Consider the following 24,362-nt stretch of genomic DNA (forward strand, 5'->3'; position numbering starts at 1 on the left):
ACCACGTAATTTAATATGTTGATCAACTCTTGCAGCTGTCTCATTCAAGAGTATAACATCGGGATTGTAATTATGTAGTTCAACCTCAAGGAGGTAACGGTTATTAAAGAAATGTTGAACATTAAGTTGGAAAATTGTTATCCCCATTATTTCTTGCACTTCGCACGTGTACTGCGGTCTGAACGCCTGCAAGTAATATCATGTTTGGTATACACACTCTACTTGGTGGACTCATCAAGGGGAGGAGGGAAGTGCTGCGTAGTTGCTTGTGTATTAAAAGTGTCACCATCTTCACTAAAATTGGCAATATTAACAGAATCATTAGAGTCATTAGAGTCATCAGAAAACTGAGGTGTGTTATTCCCTGTTACAGGAAGCAGAGGCTCGTGAGAGTTAATGGGAGACTGTGGAGGCTCCAAGGGAAAATTTGGTAGGCAAGGTGAATTACACTTGGAAAGTTCCTGTTCAACAGGATCAGCTGCAATAGCGGAAGAGTAAGCACCAATCTCTGGGGCATCGTTAGGGTCAAGTATTGACTCATTGGGTTGAGGGGAGTTGACAACTTGGTTATGCGAGGTGGGTGATCCCTGGACAAGGGATGAATTAGACTTATTTGAAGAAGTAGAGTAGGGAACATACTTCTTATGAGAAGGTTGGGCCATAATCGTCTTAACATTTTCAGGGATAGTAATGGGAGTGATCCCATTAGCCAATAACAAATCATTTAAAACCTTAGAGCATAGATGAATGTCACCTGCTGTCTTTGGCCAGCATATACATTAGTTGCGCTCTCGTCATATCCCCGTCTGAGGATACCTGAGACATGGGAGGTGAGGCTGGACCTTGTTGTTGCGTTTGTGTATGTTGTAGGTGAGGGTTAGATTGGGGCACTCCCAAAGGGGCAGAATTCCAAACATTGGAACCAGTGGTAGAGACATGAGGAGTCCCACTAGATCCAGGCAGAGCTGGGAAGGAAGTTTGGGACATTGATGGCAGTGCCTGGGGAGTGGTCTTCTTAGAAGTGGACAGTTTCTTAGCTTCTATAATTTTCTGCATTTCCTTTTTCCGCTCAGGACAGATAGCAGAAACATCATGGTGTTTTCCATTGCAGAGGACACATTTGGGCATATTTTTATTAGTACAATCTCTATAAGAATGTTGGCCAGAGCAAATGCTGCAAATCTGTACTTGAGTACTGCATTTGTTGGTGGTATGACCAAAGGCATAACATTTAAAACATTGTGACACTGACAAATCGTTCAAGAGAGATTTGGTCAGGTGTACATCTGGTGCCAAAACATTTGGAGCCATTTTGACACAAGTTTGGCCTCTTCAGCTGTCTCAAGTATTAACTTTAAGGTTACCTTGTTGTTGTTAGATTTAGAGAATTTATGTGCTTGACAGCCCTAAATTCAGAATTCTCCGCATTAAAGTCTTCAACAATTTCATTCGCTGTGCTATGTCGCATGAAACTGTTAATTCTGGCAACAAACACTGTCCTCTGGGCTTGATAGCTTTCGGGTGCAACTGGGGTAACACCAAAAGTCTTCAATTTTTCCAGAACATCATGCTTCAGCAGTTGAAATAACTCTTCTTCAGAAGAGAGGAGAAGTACTGCTCCAGCGTGGGTTTGAAATACATCCACTGGAGCAACAGTTGAATTCGAGCAAATACATGCTAGACTTTCTTTCATCGTCTTTTGGTTGCCATCAACACGTAATCTTACTCTTATCCTTGCCATGATGTTTAGGAAGGTACATCTGGCAGAGAAGTTACGTTAACAAAAAGGATCTTTCCTTAGTGTTAGTCTAGCATCCTATTTCAGCTGACTTATGAAGGTCAGCCCCTAAGATAGCCTACCCTCGAGTGGTGAGGGGGAAAGGGCCCAAGGCAAAGATCGGCCGGATTTTAAAAAACCACACAGGCTACCGGATGGTCAAAATGCCTTGTGTTAACTCGCCAAAGCGAAGTTGCCGAAGAAGAAGAAGATAGGAAAGTCGGAAGGATAGCAATGTATGTAGTGTGTTAGTGTGTAGGCCAGTGTAGATGTTTGGGTGAGGGGAGGATGGGGGGATGGGGAAGAGAGGGGTGAACAAGCGAGTCACCGCCTTACCCTCTTGATGGGATGGGGCTCGAAGCGACTGCAAGCAAGTTTCCTCTCAGCTCTGGTGAAGAACTACTCAAGGATAACCCAAGAAAAATCTCGAGTAACAGTGTTCAGAGTTGCTCAGCTCGAGAGCAGGAACGACGACGTCTTCTCTCCACGGCGGCTGGGCTGTGGTTAATGTCCGCTTGGAGAATTGCAGTGTCCTCAATGGATGACACTGTCATGTAAATTCTGGAATCATCGGATATGGGGATGAGGAAAAGGATGGCAGTGAGTGCTGTACTTTGTGGAACAGAGCTTTTTACTATAGCCTCCTCTGACTTTAATCTGTTCAGGAAGTTATAAGTCCATCTACCAACTTTTCGTGTTATTCATTTATCACGCATTTTATGTGCTATTGCACCATGATTAAATTTGTCAAAGGTTTTCGCAAATTCTGTATTCTACTTCTGCATTCTGTTTGTCCTCCAATGCATCCAAGACCATGTTATAGTGGTACAGTAGTTGTGAGAGGCAGGAGTAGCTTCATCTAAACCCATGCTGCTCTGAGTTGTGCAGTTGTTGGGTATCCAAGTGGTAGGCGGTCATGCTTCTTAGAACCCTTTCAAAGATTTTTATTATGTGGGATGTTACTGCTATCGGTCAGTAATTCTTAGCAATTGCTTTACTGTCACCTTTGTGGAGTGGAGCTATATCTGTTGTTTTCAGTAACTGTGTAATTACCCCTGTGTCTGTGCTACCTCTTCATAGAATATTTAAGGCACGTGAAAAGTTTTTTTTTGTCTTTCTTGATAAACACGTAGTTCCACGAGTCTGGGCCTGGAGCAGAGTGCATAGGCATGTCATTTATTGATTTTTCAATAGGTTCGGATCCGTGTTGTTTAGGATATCTTCCAAGCTTGTTTCATTTAGGACATGGTTAATTTAATCCTACTGTATGCTTCTGCTGTTGAAGTTGATTTGGCGAAGGCATCCTCATAACTGATCTCGTTTGGCTGGTCAGGAGCCCTGCGCATACATGTCTGTACTGTTATATTTCATACCAGATCATCGTTGTTAGTGAACGTTAAGTGACGTGTATTTTCCAGTCTTGTTGGATCCACAGTCTGTGCCTTAAGGTGAATTTGTTGCAAAGATTTAGTAGCTCATTTGTTTGCGAGTTTTCATGTAAGCAACTAAAATATTTGCCACATTCCTCCATTTTAGATGTCTTAAGATGAAAACATCCAGCAACAAGATATTAGGGGCTGGGGTTGGAAGATTTTCAAGACAGTAGTCAATTTTCAAGATTTGTTCCTTGAATTGCTGGGAACTTGCATCTGGTGGCTTGTATACAACCACAACAACAAGGTTTTGGTTTTTCAATATTTACTGCCAAACTTTCATCTACATAATTTGTAGTGTTTAGTAATTCCGAGCAAATGAGTGACTGTAACATACAGGTCAACCCCCACTTGTTGTCTGTTCTTTCTGTCGCATCTGAGTAAGTTATTTCCTTGGATCTATATTTCGTTGTCAAAATTATCCTTAGTTTGGGTCTCTGTGAAAGTCGCAAACACTTCATTTGACTCTGTACGCTGTCCACTGACGATGTTCTCTGTTGATTGCTTTAATCCCTGTATATTTACAAATACAACTATTGTATTGATGGCAAAATATCTGAAAAACAACGTTAAACATACTACAATTTTTGGCGTGAAAATATATTCCGAATAAATTCAGAAATTCTGATTACTGTTCTTACAAAAATCGGAGAAACAAACTTGAAACTCCCAAATATTCATTGATGTCTTTTTTTTTTTTGAAAGAAGGAAAAATGTATATTAGAATAAAAAAAATGCACGAAGAGGCAACTTCTCCGTTTGGCAGATTAGTTTAGTCCTAGTTTTTATTCTCTGAGTGCGTCTTTCTGTACGAGTTCGAGTTCTGATGACCAGAGCTTTGGTAAGATGGGTAAGGAAGAAGGATGGGTAAGGATGGAAATATTGGAAAAGGGTGGGAGGGGGGGGAGAGGTAGGATATAAAAGGTAAGTGGCCCAACCACTTTGGTGTAATTTAAAAAGTGTATGTGGATTGATAAGATATTCTTTAAGGAGTATAATACTAACCCATCAGAGTCACATAGATATAATAGGTATATAAGTACATGACTCTGAATTGGTAGTAGTTATACAAGTTGCAATTTTTTTTTTTTTTTTTCGCGATTGCACAACGGATATTTATACGACAAGAAAAGCAATAATTTTCTGGCAAGTTTATAAGTTCGTGACAATAGCTTCTTAATGGTGGTGTCCAACCATAGTCAATAGCATAATTTTACATTAGAAAGTTATTTAAGATGTCTCCCTAATTGGGGGCGATGATTTTCTCAGTGTACATAGAAAGGTTCTGGTGGTATCCAATCTTCTTCATCAGGTAAGTTGCTCAAAATCACGGGTCGAGGGTAATCATCTTTATGAATAAAACGACGGACCCTCTGTGGGAGAGTCATTCTTTGAGTCCTGTGAGGCGGAGTATTGATGGTGTAATCGGTGGTATTTATCACTTGTATAGGATGTTCTCTATCTGGCATGTATAGTTCTTGCATTGTATAAAGTTGTTTCTTTTTTAGGGTGTCAAGGCGTACATTTATAGCAGTAATATCTTGTGTGTGTAAATCTGCCATTTTAACTCTGTCTCTCCTCCTGGTATCGGTAATAAAGCGAAGAGCTCTATTCTGGACCCTTTGTAACCGTAGCATGTTGGTCTTTGTTGTTAATGACATTGGGACACAAGGGTATTCGAGTATAGGTCTTATTATCATTTTATACAGATGTTTTTTGACATGTTGAGGGGCTTGATTGAATCGAAAGAGTCTGCTAAGACCGGCTTTGGCTGTGTTGATCTTTTTAGTTACATGAGATGTTGAGTGGAGCAGCCTGTCTATTTCATATCCCAAGATCTTGTTAGGGTTTCTAATGGCTACAGGTGTACCTCTGATGGAGATACCCCCTTTATCTTCGATGGTTGATGCAAAACATCCTATCGTGCTAACAAGGACCTTGTCAGGATTAGTCGTAATTCTCCATTTCTTCTCCCAATTAGATGTTCGACGAAGTTCAATATTCATTTTTTCTATGACTCTCTCATACTTGTATTTTCCTGTTACTGGAGTTGATGAGACGACATGAATAACATCATCTGCAAACTGTGTCACAATTGTGTCATTAAACTCTGGTTGAGGAAGGTCATTCACATAAATGTTAAACAGAAGTGGACTGAGACAAGAACCTTGTGGGACACCAGCCGTCGGTATAAAAGATTCTGTCGACTTGCCATGAAAGGTGGGAATGATTTTTCTTTGAGTTAAGAAATTATAAATTACTCTGAGAAAAGTCCAGTTATGGTCTGGTAGGTCAATGAGTTTGTATATAAGGCCATCATGCCATAAGCTATCAAAAGCTTTATGAACATCTCTGGTGGCAATTAAGGCAAGATTGCCCTGATGTTTTAGACTTGCTACAGTATCGAAAATAATATTTATTGCATGATGGGTACCTTTGTGTGTTCTAAAGCCAAATTGTTTTTCAGTAAACAAGTGATTAAACTCCATATAGTAATTCAATCTGTTGGAAATGACTTTCTCAAGAACTTTTCCAGTGACTTCAAGTAAAGATATAGGTCTATAGTTCCCAGGTTGGCGGATGTCTTTATTGGGCTTAGCAAGAAAGATCGTCCTAGCAGTCTTAAAATCAACTGGAAAATGTCCTGAGGCCAAGATGGCATTAAAGATATTTACCAAGGACTGTTTGCAATTTCTAGGTAGGTACTTTATTTGTTTCATTGTTATTCCAGAGAGGCCAGGGGCTCTATTTCTCATTCTTCCAATAACCTGACTTATCTCTAGTAATGTAATAGGTCAAGTAAGCGGGTGGGTATCTTCAAGAGTTGAAGTATCGATGGTAGGTAGTGGTTGTAGATCATCGAAGTTCTCATCTTTCCATTCATTTACTAACTGATAATGATTATTATTAAATTGACGACTGTTATTGTGAGAGAATTTTCTCCCATACATCACCCATCAAATTAGCCTGGTCCTGTGGATCGTCAAGTTTAATTTCAACATCTTCATCATCCTCATCAGTGAAGGTATGAACTAGGTAGTTAGGAGCCTTGTGCTTTTCCCCTAAAAGTTGTCGGATCTTACTCCAAAATTTTGCTGGTTCACGTTTATGTTGATTAGCTTGAAGAACTAGAAATTTCCATATGTCTCGTTTGTGTTGACTAATCATGTTAATTAATTCGTGCCTTAATCGGTGCAGTGTAGCTGCTGGTGGTTGTCGCGTTTGAAGATGCCTTCGACATTCTGCTTGATAATTTCTTAAAGTGTCTCTAATTTCTCTAGTAGGTTTATATTGTTGGTATATCTTTGTGGAAGCTAATTGGCAAGTTGCATTGGTAGCTTCAATTATTCGATTGTGCAGGGACCTGACTGCATCATCAATTGCAGTGGAAGGTAGATTTTCCAAAGACACAATTTCATCCTCACCCAGATATGCCCTGAAGGGGTCAAATCCTAGGGTGTTAAGATTGGGTTTAGGAGGTACAGGTATTCTAAATGGAGAAGTTTGTAGTTGTATTATAACAGGGATATGGTCAGATCCTACATTTCCACCAGGAGATATACGACAGTGAAAGATGTCACAGTCTCTGTTTGTCAGTACTATATCTGGTGTTCCTGGATGAGGTCCAATGTACGATTTGAAGAATGGGCCTTGAAATGACAAGTTTCTGGCTGTCATGATATTAAAGAGTTGTTTTCCTTTTAAGTCACCCAGTGGAATACCACCTCCACAGTTAAAGAGGGCAGGGTGATGAGCATTAAAATCTCCAGCTAGAATTGTTGGAATATTTCTGCTTAATATCCTATGTAGAGGAATTGACTATATATGGCTGTCTCGGGGGAAAATAACCAGTTCCTATCACTAGTTGTCCATGCGACGTTGTTAGTTCTATTGCAAGAATGTTATCTTCATCCACATGAATATTTTTAAATGTATATCCTAATTTAACCAAGATGGCTACACCACTAAAGGGTCCTCTCGATTTCTCCACAGTACAGTATCCACGTAATTTAATATGTTGATCAACTCTTGCAGCTGTCTCGTTCAAAAGTATAACATCGGGATTGTAGTTATGTAGTTCAACCTCAAGAAGGTAACGGTTATTAAAGAAATGTTGAACATTAAGTTGGAAAATTGTAATCCCCATTATTGCTTTTTCTTCGCTCGTACACTGCGTTCTGAACGCCTGCGAGTAATGTCATGTGTTGTATCTACACTATCCCTGCTGGACTCGTCAAGAGGAGGAGGGAACTTTTGCGTGGATGCTTGTGTATTAAAAATGCCATCATCTTCACTAGAGGCAGTAATATTAACAGACTCATTAGAATCGTTAGAGTCGTTTGAGTCATCATCATAAAACTGAGGTATGCTATTCTCAGTTTCAGGAAGCAGAGGCTCGTGAGAGTTAATGGGAGACTGTGTAGGCTCCAAGGGAATATTAGATCGGCAAGGTGAGTTACCTTGGGAAAGTTCCTGTTCAACAGGATCAGCTACAATAGCGGGAGAGTAGGCACCACTTTCTGGGGCATTGTTATGTTCAGGTGTTGACTTATCGGGTTGAGAGGAGTTGACAACCTGGGTTTGCGAGGAGGGCGATCCCTGGGCCAGGGATGACTTAGGCTTATTTTTAGATGTAGATTATGGTACATACTTCTTGTTATGAGAAGGCTGGGTCATAATAGCCTTCACATTTTCAGGGATAGTGATGGGAGTGATCCCATTAGCCATTAACAGATCATTTAAAACCTGAGAGCAGAGTTGAATGTCACCACCTGCTATGTCTTTGGCCACCAAGTACATTAGTTGTGCTCTCGTTATATCCCCGTCTGTGGATACCTGAGACATATGAGATGCGACTGAACCTTGTTGTTGTGTCTGTTGTAAGTGAGGGTTAGACTAGGGCGCTCCAAGAGGGGCAGAATTCCAAACATTGGAACCATTGGTAGAGACCTGAGGAGTCCCACTTGATCCAGGCAGAGCTGGGAAGGAAGCTTGGGACATGGTTGGCGGTGCCTGGGGAGTGGTCTTCTTAGAAGTGGATAGTTTCTTGGCGTCAAGAATTTTCTGCATTTCCTTTTTTCTTTCAGGACAAATAGCAGAAACAGCATGATGTTTTCCATTACAGAGGACACATTTAGGTGTATTTTTATTGGTACAATCACGATACGAATGTTGGCCAGAGCAAATGCTACAAATTTGCCCTTGTGTACTGCATTTGTTGTTGTTATGACCAAAGGCATAACACTTGAAACATTGTGTTACACTGACAAAGCGTTCCAGAGAAATTTGGTCCGATGTACATCTGGTGCTAAAACATTTGAAGCCATTTTGACACACAAGTTTGGCCTCCTCAGGTGTCTCGAGTATTAATTTTAAAGTTACCTTATTGTTGTTGGGATTCGAGAATTTATGTGCTTCTACAGCCCTAAGGTCAGAATTCTCGGTATTAATGTTATCAACAATTTCATTAACAGTGCTGTGTTTCATAAAACTGTTGATTCTGGCCACAAACACAGTCCTCTGAGCTTGATAGCTGTCAGGTGCAACTGGGGTAACACCAAAAGTCTTCAGTTTATCCAAGACATCATGCTTTAGTAGTTGAAGTAACTCTTCTTCTGAAGAGAGGAGAAGTACTGCTCCAGCGTGGGTTTGAAAAACATCCACTGGAGCAACAGTTGAGTTGGAGCAAATACATTTGAGAATGTCTTTCATGGACATTTGATTTCCATCAATGCGTAATCTTACACGAATCCTCGCCATGATGCCTGGGAAGGAGCATCTGGCAGAGGAGTTGCTTAACAAAAAGGTATCTTTCCTTAATGTTAGCCTAACATCCTATTTCAGCTGACTTATGAAGGTCAGCCCCTAAGATAGCCTACCCTTGAGTAGTGAGGGGAAAGGGCCCAAGGCAAAGATCGGCTGGATTTTAAAAAACCACACGGGCTACCAGATGGTCAAAATGCCTTGTGTTAACTCGCCAAAGCGAAGTTGCCGAAAAAGAAGAAGATAGGACAGTCAGAAGGATAGCAATGTATGTAGTGTGTTAAGTGTGTGGGCCAGTGTTGTTGTATGGGTGAGGGGAGGATGGGGAAGGATGGGGGGATGGGGATGAGAGGGGTGAACAAGCAAGCAAGTCACCGCCTTACCCTCTTGATGGGATGGGGCTCGAAGTGACTGCAAGCAAGTCTCCTCTCAGCTCTGGTGAAGAACTACTCAGGATAACCCAAGTAAATTCTCGAGCAACAGTGTTCAGAGTTGCTCAGCTGAAGAGCAGGAACGACGACGTCTTCCCTCAACGGTGGCTGGGCTGCAACTCTGTCATTTTTCCTTTCTGTACGCAAGTGTTTGAATTCGATCACAATAGTTCTCTTGGTAGATTTCTCAATATAATGAAGACTTTGGGCAAGGTGGATAAAAAAAAATCACTTGGCCAAGGATAAAAGTGTAGGTGAATTTCATGTCATGAATTTCCATACTTGCCAAATGACAGGCAAGCAAAATCAGTCTCCAAAACCGACACAGCTTTTGCCTATAGGTGTCTTTGGAGAGCCTTTTCTTTATTATTGACAGTGTTAGTCCACTTCCTACGCCGAAGCTTTGCAACCATTACTTATCTACCATAAAGGATTCGCCAACCTGCTATAGTGAAGTTATTCCTGTGAGAGGAGTCAGCTCTCTATCTGTTGTTTCTGGTCTGGTAAGAATCTTCTCATAGGTGGGATGCGTAGAAAATTAGTTTGTCTCTAAAGTCTTCCTATGAGCCTTATCCCACTTGGGAACCACTCCTGTTCTCTCTAATATCCCCCTGATTAACTAGGAGCCTTGGAGCGTTTCCAACAGATTTTGAAGTCTGACTCGAGCTTACTACAAGCAATTTTTGAAAGACAAGAATAAAGGTTTGCCTTTCAAATTGTTCGCTTTCAGGGTAATTGAGCAAGAGTGCTTCGATTACAACCACTTCGAACGTATATTTGGATATGGTTCATTGTTCTTTTCATTTTTAAAGGTCTGGCTGGGACAAATCTCCTTCCTCTAATATAACTCGTACTTAGATGCAGTTGCGTCTGAAAAGTGCTAGTGAGCTAGCAGCAAGACATTTAGCAGCTTATATTGGTGAAATTGTAGAATTTGTTGGACACATTCAGAGGGAGTCTTAATAGCTGCTCCTGAGGTAATCACTAACCTGAACAACAGAGTTAGATTTTGCTGGCAAGATTAATCCCTACAGTTGAGAAACCATTAATATATGTACAGTATCAGCAGTACGAATGGGGGTTCATTAGGTCTGCTCAGTACAGTTTTTTCTGTTTGGCAATTTTGCGTGAGCCCAGAGTTTGAGAAAGAATTTTTTGGGTGCTTTGAAATCCATCAAAAATTTTTTGAACCTCTTGACGTAAGTTATTTTGGTTTCTTAGTTAGAATAATAATTTTCCCCTTATAGAGAAATCTAAACAACTATATTACTAATCGTGTGTCTACTACAGATTTTCTGTAAACAAAATCCGAGTTAATAATAATTGATGTTAGAATTTCTCATTGAGCATTGCTGGGTGGTTATGTCGTAATGAATGGTCCAAGATGTTAAAATCCAGAGAAGAAACCAGTGTTTTCAATTTAAATTTCTAATAGCTGCTGCTGGTTTCTCGAACCGCATAAAATCGGGTTTTAAAATGACTGTAAGCAATCTGTCTCAATTAACGGCAAGGATTAATTTTATAGTTAACCTATATCATAGTGATGAATTCTACGGAGAAATTAGTGCCATGTTTCCTTAATGGTTATCGCTCATCTGTGGTTAGCTAAACTCAAGTACCTGGATTTATTTATGTACGCATTATGGGCTATGCAGCTAGATAAATTCTAACTTATAAATGATACTGTAGAGCCTCATCAGGTTGGAATTATAATTATTTAGTTATGTATGCCGTGATGATGTGTGCTTTTCATGGTATTTATATACAACACATGCTCGTTATTGATTACGTTCTCGTAAATTACATGGTTAAGTCTGTATTCTCCAGAATGCATTTATGTATGTGCTGTAACAAGGCAAAATTTATGTCACAAGTGTATGCAGTACTCCGTCTCATAGGTTAAACGTCACACACAGGTGCGGCACTTGTAAACAATAAATTTATAAACAGTTTGAGGAATAAGGTGTAGCTACAGCCTAATCTAAAACATTTAAAACCAGACGGTATACTTTTTTGGCAATGTGTCTACAATGAAAATCATGGGACAAATTAATACCCGTTATTAGGATAACCGAGCAATAATGCTGCCAATATCAATTTGATGAAAATTCACTTCGAGTATCTTAGAATATTAAAAGTTGTATTATAATTTATGTGTGCATCAGACGTAAGTTCTGTATTATTAATTAATGACACTAAACCACTAAATTTCAGGGTAAATTTCCTTTGTAGTGAAGAGGTCTTGTCTCCGGGACTAAAGGTATAATCAGGAAAAGATCCGATTTCTGACAGAAGGACCTACAGAAATACGGCTGCATAAGTGGCAGTAAAACTAGGCTACAGTACAAAATGGTTGAACAAGGTAGTGAATAGGCTTTCTGAAAGCATCAAGACCCAGGGTCGAATTGACACAGCTAAGCAGTATATAAGACACTATTGGTCCTGTCGATTGGTTACTAGAATTTGCCTGTTTTTCCATCACGGTCACCCGTGGCCTGGTGTAAAAGCTCTCGCTTCACACAGTGAGGGTCCGGGTTCGATTCCCGGTGAGAGTTGAAACATTAGGCGTGTTTCCATACACCGGTTGTCTATGTTCACCCATCAGTAAAAAATGAGTAACTGGGTGTTAGTCCCATCCAGGGACGAAATTTACCTAATTTGCCGGAATTTCTCTGCATTGCAAGCAGCTTTCTATATAGTATTATGTACTTGTAAAAATAAAGATATTATTATTATTATTATTATTAGGGATTGGCCAGTTGGGAAGGAAAATCACCACAAAACTTTTGGGGATCATGTTGCGTAATACCCAGCGATAGAGTCATAACTAAACAAGTCCCACAAGTGATAAATCCGAATCTCAGAACAGAAAATGATCCCAAAAATAAAAATTCAGTGACTGAGGACAACAGTGAACCTGAACATAAACTGTCGGTTCTAGACAGTATAGATATCCTAAATGAGGGAAGATCTAACGAGGAGTTCACAAGACAACAGTTGTACAAGGATGTGAACTTGTAAATGGACAATATTGGGATAGTTTACCGTAGACATTGCATACGCTTGAATTGCCAATATACTATTAGATGCCTTAGAACCAGGTGAAGGCTTAAAGCCAGATTTAAAAGTACACGAAAGGTACTACAACCCTATATTAAAACTGAACAATTGCACAGTAAATAATTCTGTGGTAACCCTAGTCAGTTGTATTTTATAACTGCTTCCCAAGAGTACTTAGAATTAATAATAAAAGTAATGATATTAATAATAAACCCAAACAAGCATATAAAACACACAAACGAAATATAAAATATACAAGCCAATTAGTGTCAGTAACTTACATATTTCGTACGTATTTCACAGTAAAATATAACTTGCTTTTATAACCTTTTTTAAGCGAGATATGTGGGTTTTGTGTGATCGGTAGATTCATTCGATAATTGGTAGAATATTGGACAGACATGCCCTCATTGTTTCCAGAACTTATTGTAACCTTTCCCACTTTTTTTTTTTTTTGAGTACAGAAAATCCCAGCTCACACAGGTAAAATGTGGAAAATTACATGAGAATTATCAGAGCTTTTATCTCACCTTAAGAATATTTATTTTTAATCTCTATCTAGAATTCGACCAGAGGCGTTTCCTTAAGCTTTAATTTCAGACTCAGTCATAACGTATTTCAATTAATTTTTTTTCTTCCGTGAGACTGAGCTTCGACAAGCATGATACTGATACACTAAATGGGTTTATCAACCAGTTATAGTCTTCCATATATAAGTTTGGGAAATAGTACTGATTTTTTTTTTCAGAACGTATTTTAAGATGCTCAGAAATCAACTGCATGATCTCTTTATTCTTTGTTTAAGCAACATGTGGGAACTTGTTGCCCTCCTTCATTTTAACAGCCCAAATTCTTAATTTACTTCTCAGAATAATAGTTTTGTCAGTGGATGATAAGATATTTTCAGTTTTGCCTTGAAAGCTGGAATTTACTTTGTTTAAATGTTCAAAGATATCCAATAAGTAGGATAATTTTGCAGACCAAGTGTCACATGCAGGCAACACACAAAATTCTTCTTGCTGCTTAAGGGTAAAAAAAAAAAAGTAACTCATCCTTACGCTCGTACAGTCTTGACAACTTTTTTCCTCTGGATTCACATACTTTATCCCAACTTCTTTACATAGTTTGCCAAACAGTGGTGATATAAGTGGCCTAATTTTTATGTAGTTCATCATTTTTGCAACATTGTATACTACAGCCTTCATCTTATTGCTGACTGTTCTTGCAAGCAACACCTCACGGTAGAGAAAGCAATGTGTTGTTATGACATCACTGTTTTCTTTGTTCACTAATGATACAAATCCTTTCATTGAAGTAACCACTGATGGAGCAGCGTCTGTACAAGTTCCTACACAGGATTACCAGGACAAACCTACACCTTCCAAATATACTTATTTAATGTAGTGCATATATTTTGGCCTCTTGTTTGTTCAAGCTCTTGACAACAACAAACACGGGATTACTAGTTTACAATTACTAATGTGGCTAATGAGGGGTGGGGATGGGGATGGGGGATGTTGTGGAGTGGGGGATATTGTGGGGTGGTGTTGTGGGGTGAGGGATGTTGTAGGGTGGGGTTGTTGTGGGGTGGGGATGTTGTGGGGTGATGTGGGGTGGGGATGTTGGGGTGTTGTTGTTGTGGGGTGGGGATGTTGGGGTGTTGTTGTTGTGGGGTGTTGTTGTTGTTGGGTGGGGGATGTTGTGGGGTGGGGGATATTGTGGGGAGGGGTTGTTGTGGGGTGGGGGATGTTGTGGGGTGGGGGATGTTGTGGGGTGGGGGATGTTGTGGGGTGGGGGATGTTGTGGGGTGGGGGATGTTGTGGGGTAGAAGTTGTTGTGGGGTGAGGTCGGAATAGTGAAGCTGTGGGCAACATCAAAGGCCAGCAGAAGTGCCGTGAAGGATGGTGCTTATCATCTTACCACATCTTCTCTCTCCCTTCCTTCCTCCTTCCCTCCCACCCTCCCGTCCCCCCACCCTCCTTCCCTCCCACCCACCCTCCCTCCCACCCACCCTCCCTCCCACCCTCCCTCCACTTACAAAGCTGGTGGATGCTCGCCCATGCTATCTTATGATGAGATTTTTATGCTCGAGAACTCCGTGGAGAGCTCGGTATCAACGGCTCTTAAAAAATTCAGATGAGAAAACGAAAAGTTTAATATTGGGACTTTTGAGGATAATGATTTAAATTTGTAAGTGTGAAATCTTGATGACTTAAGCTCTTGTAATCAGTGCGAAGATATTATATTTACGGGGAAGCGCTAAATGCGTAAGTCATTAAGCGTCTATTGTGTGGGAGGTAATCAGGTTTTATTCAGGATAGTGATGAGTAACTAATTTGTAGGATCAACAATATTTTATCAGTTGCAAGGGAAATTAAAGTATGATTATTCTGAAATTATTTTAGACAAGCTACAAAAACGTCACAGCTCCATGAAGGATACAACTGAGAACTCACTGGTGCCGAAGGATACCAGAAAGATCCCATGGATGACTCATTCCTGCAGCAAAGGTGTTAATGGTGCAGAATTATAATTTTAAGGAGGATACAACTGGTGCAGGAGGATGCCACTAAGCACCCACTGCTACAAAAAAGATGCAATCGTTGCTGAAATCCTGCCAGTAGGGACTCAGTGCTGTATGACGGTAGCCAGTCATTGCTATAGCAAAGATACCAGGGAGGACTCACCTCTACAGAGAGGATAATGGCGAGTACTCGCTATTGGACGATGAACACCGCTGAGGATTCACTGGTATAGGAAGTGATGACTCTCAGCTGGAGGAATGATACCAATGATGTCTCTTTATTTCTGAAACAGAGAGCATTCTTGAAAGCTTAGCTCAAACGCTAAGGAGAGGAAAGAGGCAGAGTAAGCGATCCGTGTACAGAATTTTCTTAGATGTGAGGTGATTATCATCATTATCCCAGCACTTGATCCTTTACCCACTCATAATGGTAAGGGACTCGTGATCTAAGGAATTGGATCAATGCTTCAGTTCCTTTAATCAAGCCTGAATGCCTTCCATCCCCTGAGGCACTGTATGATCTTTATAGGTTTAGTGCTCCTCCCGTGAATATAATAATAATCTACTCACTTCTACCTACCTGGAGTCTACTTGGAGGGTGTTCCGGGGGTCACCGCCCCCTCGGCCCTGTCTTTTAGCACACCTCTCGGTGGATAAGGGCCTGATCGACCCGGCTCTTACTGTTGGCCGCACGTAGTCCAACATACGAGCCTCAGCCCGGATGGCAGCCAGGGGTCTATTGGTAATTCCTCTTATGCTTGGTGGGAGGCTGTTGAACAGTCTTGGTTCCTGGCCTCTTAGTGTACATTTCAATGGAGGCATGTTGTACTGATTGTCCAGTCTTTCGCTTTCGTTGGGAGATATTTGTGTGTGTGCAGATTTGGAACCAGTCTCTCTAGGATTTTCCAGTTGTAGATTATAAGGCATCTCTCTCGCCTCCACTCCAGTGAGTACAGATCAAGTGACTTCAAGCATTCCCAGTAATTAAAGTGTTTGACAGAACTAATATGTGCAGTAAAGGCTTCGCTGTGCATTTTCTAGATCTGATCTACGATTTCACCTGCCTTGATTGGAGCCGTTAGTGTACAGTGATACTCTAGCTTAGATAGAACAAATGATTTAAAAAGAATCATAACTGGCTTGACATCCCTTGTTTTGAAGGTTCTTATTATCCATCCTATCATTTTCCTTGCAGATGTGAAAGTGACACTGTTGTGATCCTTGAAGTTAGATCAGCAGACATTAACACTCCCAAGTCCTTCACACTAGTTTTCTGCTCTGTGTGATTACAATTTGTAGTGTACTCAGTTCTAACTATTATTTCCTCCAGTTTTCTATAACGGTAATTCTGAAATTTGTCCTTAATGAACATCATATTATTTTCTGATGCCGATAGGCAAACTTAGTTTATATCTGTTTGGAGATTTCTCAGGTCCTTAGATGATAGTCTTATGCAGATTCTAGTATCTTCTGCAAAGGATGACATGGTGCTATGGTTTACATTTCTGTCTGATATGAGGATGAGGAACAGGACGGAGGCAAGTAATGTGCCTTGTGGAACAGCTTTTCACTCTAACAGCCTCAGACTTAAATCTATTTACCAATACTCTGTGTTCGACTGGTTAGAAAGTTGTAGAACGATCTCCCCACTTTACCAGTTATCCTTTTAGCACTCATTTTGTGTGCTATTATACCATGATCGCACTTGTCAAGGGCTTTTTAATAATCTGTGTATATTACATCTGCATTCTGTCTTCAAGTGAATTCAAGACCATATCATAGTGGCCCAATAGTTGACAGAGGCAGGATCGATCTTGATTGTGCAATTGTTGGGAATCCAAGCGATTTGCGACCAAGATTCTTAGAACTCTTTCAAAGATTTTTATGATGTGGTACGTTAGAGCTATTGGTCAATAGTTCTTAGCTATTGCTTTGCTGCCACGTTTATGGAGTGGGGCTATATCTGTTGGTTTTAGCGGCTGTGGGATTTCACCAGTGCTTATGCTCCTTCTCCATAGCATACTTAAGGCACGAATATAGAGTTCCATGAGTCTGGGCGTGGAACTGAGTGCATGGGCATGTCAATGGCTTTCTCAAACTCCAGTGGAGTTAGGTTTATGTCAGAAATTTGGCATACGTTAGCAGGGTTTTGAGGCTCATTCATGAAAAAATCATTTGGATTGTCGATCTTTAGATCGATTAATGACTCGCTAATTATTATTATAATCAAGGGGGAAGCGCTAAACCCGGAGGAAATGACTCGCTAAGCACATTATTACGAACACATGTGTAAAATGGCCTGCACTCCTTGTCGTAATGGGATAAACAATGGAGCAAGCAAAAGACAACAGAAGTTATGACTTATATTTCCTTCATCAAGTAAGCAAGCTGGTAATTACGATATATACACTATTTACAATATGTACAGTAATGCAAGGTCAAGTGTACAACACGGTGATCAAAGGAGTCAAAAACCAAGAGCAGAACAAAGCACCGTGATCGACCAGCAGACTAGACAAGTCTGCCAAACCTCGTGTTACAAGTATACCACATCGCTTCATAACTCTGGCTGGATGGTCTGCGATTGGCCGACGAACCGAGGTACTGATAAAACAACGGGGCCCCTATTGATCGTTAAATCCTTAGCGCCTGGTTCGCTGATCGGGAGGCAGCCTGTATGGCAATTTGACATACGCCGAATAAAATGTAACATACTCGAAGCATCCCCCCCCCCAAAAAAAAAAAAAAAAAATCTCTGATAGCCAGGACTAGGCATCCTCTCCGTGGGTAGTGTGCCGCCATGTCACTGAACGCTAATGGAGTCGCCTTTACTCCCAACCATCCAGCTCACTGGTGGTTGGAATGGTTGACTTCCCAGTCAAACACGACTCTAGAGCGAGACAGCAGATAGTAAGGCTCGCATAGGTTCAAGACACTTCCGGATGGTGGTAAGTGTCCCTTCACTAAAAAATTAACAAACATTTTTATATTATGGCCATAAGGGAAAAAAGAGCTTACTACCATTATGATCCCTGACACATCCTAACCCATATACGAGATAAAACGTTCTCCAAAATATTTCTTTTCCTGCTGTGCGGTGAATAGAGAGGTTGTAGGGTTGCAGCCTGAGATTCCACCTCATCAGTCGAGTATTATGATTCTTCCTGGCACTGATATAGCTGAGAGGGTTGTGATCACTGTAGACGGTAACCGCATGAGGTGACTGACCCAGGAAGACGTCAAAATGCTCCAGCGCAAGTATCAGGGCTAGAGCTTCTTTCTCGATTGTCGAATAGGTTCATTGATGGGCTTGATACATGCCTAATTAATACTCCACAGGCTACAAACATTCTTCCTCTGACGCTTGTAGTAATACTGCCCGGACCCCTGACTCACAGGCATCAACCTATAGCACAAAAGGTTTTGATAAAATCGGGAGACAGGAGAATGAGTGCAGAACACAAGAAACGTTTAGCACGAGTAAATGCCTCTTGGCAATCTGGTGTTCAGCAAAATTTATTTTTATTACTGGTAAGAGAGGTTAGAGTGGTTACTACATTTTCAAAGCTCATACAAAAGCTCCTGTAGAAACCTATCATTCCCCAAAGTCTTTGTAGGGACTTCGCATCGTGAGATACAAATTTAGGGGCCACTTTACCACTACCTGCATCATGGCCCAAGAAAGTAATAGTAGACTAGCCAAAAGATGATTTACACAGGTTAACTGTTAGTTGAAAGTTTCTGAACCTCTCAGAGAGAGCTTTAAGAGGGGAAACATAATTCCACGTATTGGAAACTACTACTATATCGTCTAGATAAGCTGTCGTGCCTTCAGGTTCTTTAATGGCCTGATGGATCAGCTTTTGGAATGTGGCACGCGAGTTCCGCATTCCGGATGGTGTCACAGTATATTGATAATGACCTGGAATTACGAAGGCAGAAATCTCCTTCGATTTACCTAGTAAAAGAACCTGATAGCAACATTTATGGAGGTCTAGTTTGGAAACAAAAGGGGCCTTACCTACAAAGTCCACTAGATCATCCAAACGTGGCAGAGGGCAAGCATCTGGAACGTTGACCTCATTCACCTTATGATAGTCGGTACACATCCGGAATCATCCATCAGACTTCTTAACAAGGATACACGGTGAAGCCCATATACTGGACTCCTCCACTAATCCATGTTCTAACAGAAATGCCACCTCCTGCTGAAGCAGCCTCAGTTTTCCAGGATTACCTCTGTTTAATAGGTTTAGTAGTTCCTACATCCACATTGTGATATCCCAGGGTACACTTTTTCGCAACATCCGAAAATATGTCAGGATAAGTTTGTAGAAGTGCAGTTAAAGTTTCTACTTTAACTACACTTCTTTCCCAACATTAAGGAACGAGGGCCTTGTAAGAGGGCCAAGTTAAGGAGCTTAATTTGAACCTCCGGAATTGTGTGCAAGAAATCAGGGTCGTATACAAAGGCAGAGGACAAAGTCATTGGGATTTTAAATGAATCAAAAAATAATTTAATCTGATTAATGTGGTAAACTTTACCTGCACTTGAGTTTATGAAGAGGTGCTACATATAATTTAAATCAGAAATTTTCTTTATTTGCATTCGTCCCTTAAATCTGGCTTTTATGATGTGACCAGGTACGGGTTCCTTGACTAACACCTTGTCTCCTGGATTAAAGAAACAAAATTCGACTTTATGTCATACCTCTGTTTCATAGTATTTTGAGCAGATTTTAAGTTAACCTTAGCCAACTGACCGGACACATGCATCTGTGAAGCATCGTAGAGTGATTTGCAGGCGTCTTCTCCCATCCATCCTTCTTCCTTGAGCATCCATAGGGGACTTTTTACATTGTGCCCGAAGATTTGCTCAAATGCACTATACCCCATTGATTCTTGTACAGTTTCTCGCATTGCGAACAGCAACAGAGGAAGCGTTTCATCCCAGTCTACAGGAAAATGCATGCAAAAAGTCCTCATCAACTGTGGACAGTTGGTGATTAATACCCATCCTAGTTAAAGCTTCTCTGAATGATTTTGCTGTAAAGTTAGTACCCTGATCTCTCCGGAATGATTTTGGAAAGTAGAAAATAAATTTAATAAGAGGTTTAAGAATGGCCTTAGTGTTTATACTGCTCATCGGAACTGCTCTCGGATACCTAGTAGTTTTGTCAATGATTCTGAACAAATATTGGTTACCTGACTTGCCTTTTGGTAATGGTCCCACGCAGTCAATAATTAATTCAGCAAAGGGTTTTCCATCCTCAGGAATGAAATGAAGTGGTGGGGATCTGATGGAGTTTCCAGGTTTACCTATTTGTTGACATTCTTTACCGGAACGGATGTGACTAGGCGCATCTCGCCTTATACCTGGCCAATAATTTTTTTTAATATTCTATTAAGGGTTGGAGTAACCCCTAAATGAACCCCAAAGAACAGTTGTTTTGACAACGTTGTAATTTGTAGATGAATGGTTCAGAGAACCGACATGTTGATAAATTAGACACATGTGCAACTCTTGGGTATCTTTATCGAGGAAACGTTTCGCCACACAGTGGCTTCATCAGTCCATACGTAGGAGAAACTTGAAGAACAGGAGGAGAATGAGGTAATCAGTCCCTCAACCTTGAGTCGATGTGTTCAGTCCATCAATCTTGAATAGAATACGGCATATCAGCGGAGAAGCAGCCTATAAACCGTATGGCAGGAGAGGTGCAGCAGTCATAGGTCGTGTCACATTTGTTCAATGTGGAAGTAGGTCGTGCCCAAGAATTAGGCAAGAAGTTGCAGTGTCTGACAGATTTGTAGATGAATGGTTCAGAGAACCGACATGTTGATAAGATGAAGATTGAGACACTTATGCAGCATATGGGAATCTTTATTCAGGAAACGTTTCGCCACACAGTGGCTTCATCAGTCCAATACAAAGAGGAAGGCGTAAGGAGAGGAGGAGTATGAGGTAATCAGTCCCTCAGCCTGGAGTCGATGTGTTCAGTCCATCAATCTTGTAGAATGTACAGCATAGGGCCGTAGACGTGGCTTATATACTGTAGTGAGGTGACTTGAAGCAGACGGAGGCGGGATCATAGTGGTACCATCCACTAGTCGAAGTAGGTCTTTGTCCAAAGGTTGAACAAGCGTTGAAGAATTCTTTGTAAGAAGATCCCATGATGCTGCAGTGTCTGACAGTTGTGATGAATGGTTTGAAAAACCGACAAGTTGAAGATTGAGACACTTATGCAGCATATGGGAATCTTTATTCAGGAAACGTTTCGCCACACAGTGGCTTCATCAGTCCAATACAAAGAGGAAGGCGTAAGGAGAGGAGGAGTATGAGGTAATCAGTCCCTCAACTTGTCGGTTTTTCAAACCATTCATCACATGTTGATAAGAGTTGCACATGTGTCTAATTTATCAACATGTCGGTTCTCTGAACCATTCATCTACAAATCTGTCAGACACTGCAACTTCTTGGGATCTTAATACTTAGGAATTCTTCGCTTGCCTAATTCTTGGGCACGACCTACTTCCACATTGAACAAATGTGACACGACCTATGACTGCTGCACCTCTCCTGCCATACGGTTTATAAGCTGCTTCTCCGCTGATATGCCGTATTCTATTCAAGATTGATGGACTGAACACATCGACTCAAGGTTGAGGGACTGATTACCTCATTCTCCTCCTGTTCTTCAAGTCTCTCCTACGTATGGACTGATGAAGCCACTGTGTGGCGAAACGTTTCCTCGATAAAGATACCCAAGAGTTGCACATGTGTCTAATTTATCAACGTTGTAATTAGCGAAGTCCTCATTATCCAAACAAGCTGAGAACCCCTGCGCCTTGCTGTACAACGCTGTTTGCCCGAGTTCTGTCCAATGCTCCATTGGCCACCTTGAAGCACGAGCCTGATTTTCGAAAGCCTCGAAAACAAACGAGGTACTAGCGGCACCGCTTTTTGCACACTAAAATTTCTCAACTACATTATTCTGAAACTATCTCCTCTCCTTGTCTCAGTCAAACTCTTACTGCTTCATAGCTTTGTGAAAGTATTCACAACAAATTAAAAGTTGAAGAGAGTAACATGGAGTACCAAACTGAGGTTTCAGCTGCTAGAGGGGCTATTAATCATCGACCTCCGTTTCGGTTCCTTCGTAATACCGGAACAACCAGATCAGCAATTTCGGGAAAAATTTTGTGAATCATTGCTTCCTGGTCGTCTCAAGGTTGAGTTTGGCCAACTCGAGTGCAAGTGAAGCTGTCTTGCTCTGAGACAAACCCAATTCACCACCTGTTTCCCGATATTTCTGATCTGGTATTACGAAGGGGATTAGTGTAGAGGGTTACAAAGCCATGGCTTGCTTCGGCAGAGTTTTAAAATCTGAGGTTAGTGTTGAAGATCTTACTTCTCCAGGAGGAAATTAGGAGGGTGAAGGTTCACCTTGATGAGGCTACCAGCAGTGAGGTGCAGTCTGTCACTCGCTGCGAGGAGGCTGAAGGTGGTGAGGACAAATGGGCTCTCAGTAGTGAGGTGCAGTCTGTCACTCGCTGCGAGGAGGCTGAAGGTGGTGAGGACAAATAGGCTCTCAGTAGTGAGGTGCAGTCCAGTACCTGCTACAAGTGGCGAGTGGTTCAAAGTAATGGGAGGAGCATCAAAATAAGAATAGTTACTAGAGAAGATTTGACAGTAGGAAATCGCTTCTCTGTCCTTCAGGATGAACGTACTTCAGTGGTCAGTGAAAGTAATCTTATTACTTTCCCTGCTAATAGAGGTAAGCAAATTCATGTAGTTGGTGACTCACAAGTAAAATATATGGACCGTGCTTTCTGTAATAGGAATAAGAAGGTGATAGAGTATGCTTCCCTGGAGCTGGTGTTGGTGACAGTCAACAGGTTGGATAATATCATGTCAGGTTATGGGAACAAGCCCATTATCTATCTCAGCGCTGGTGGAAATGATATCAGGAAGGGTAGGAAAGAAGAGCTGCTAGATTTAATTAGGTCTAAGGAAGGGGTTCCAATCATATGTCGCATCTTGTCTAGAAGGGGAGTGGGCAACGAATGATTCTTTAGGGCAACTGGTGTAAATTGCTGGCTAGACAGATACTGCAAGGAACTTGTAATCCTATTCATTAACAACTGGGACAACTTTTATGGCAAACATGATATGTATGCAAGGGATGGGGTACATCTCTCTGAGGCAGGGGTGGTAGTACTTGCCAATTCGACCGAGAGGGCCATTGCTGACATGTCTAGGATTTTAAATTGATGGAAGATAGAGGTATGGGTGTATGTGGGAAAGAATCAGGTTGCAACACTAGGGTTGAAAACAGTAAGTGTTTAAAAGACATTCATCATAAAGTTACAAATAAAGACCATGGATTAGGTTAGCAGACAAAGGAAGACATCAGAGGGCAGTGAGCCCTTAAAATTTACTATACTAATAGCAGGAATTTAAGAAATAAGATAGATGAGCTAAGATTAATTGCAAGTGCAGGAAACATAGATATTATTGCTATAACAGAGACCTGGCTCAATCTGAAAGATAGAGAAATACCTTCTGAATGTCACATACAAGGCAATAAATTATTTCACACTGATAGGGTCAACAGGAAGGGTGGTGGATTAGCGATGTTAGTCAGAGACAATTTAAATTGTTGAGCTAGACAAGATATAAAATTAGAAGCATCAGCAACTGAATCTGTTTGGTTATAGCTTCTCGAGGGCCGTGAAAACTGATCTTGGGTGTAATTTACAGGCCCCCAAACCTTGATAGGGAGTGCAATAAACTTCTATAGGACGAAATTCGTAAGGCATCTACATACGAAAACGTTGTGCTAATGGGAGACTAACTCTAAACAAATTGACTGGAGCAATTTGAAAGAAAATTTAGTGTCAAGTAACTTTCCTGATACGATTTAGAAGAGTTTTTTAAAACAGATTTAATATATCATGGCAATCAATTCTCTGTCCCTGACTTCTGCTTGGCTGATTTCATAGGACTGAGAAATTACCTGGGTGGCCTGAGCTGGAATGACCTGACTATTGGTCAGGTAGATGGTGATGATTGCTGATATGAAGTGTTCCAGAGCAAAGTTCTAACTGATCAGACAACTTATGTTCCAAATAGGAAAATCAGATCAAACAAAAATGATCCTAAATGGATAAACAATAAATTAAAACATCTTATTGGTCAAAAAAGAGGCATATATAGGCGAATCAAAAGAGGAGAGGGGTAGTTAAGAAATCAATACATTCAGTTAATGAGAGAAATAAAAAAGGGAATAAGAAAAGCAACAAGAGATTATGAGGTTAAAGTTGCCAGAGAATCGAAGACAAATACAAAATGTTTCTTTCAGGTATACAGA

This window comes from Cherax quadricarinatus, chromosome 5 (genome assembly GCF_038502225.1).
Source record: "Cherax quadricarinatus isolate ZL_2023a chromosome 5, ASM3850222v1, whole genome shotgun sequence".
NCBI lineage: Eukaryota > Metazoa > Arthropoda > Malacostraca > Decapoda > Parastacidae > Cherax > Cherax quadricarinatus.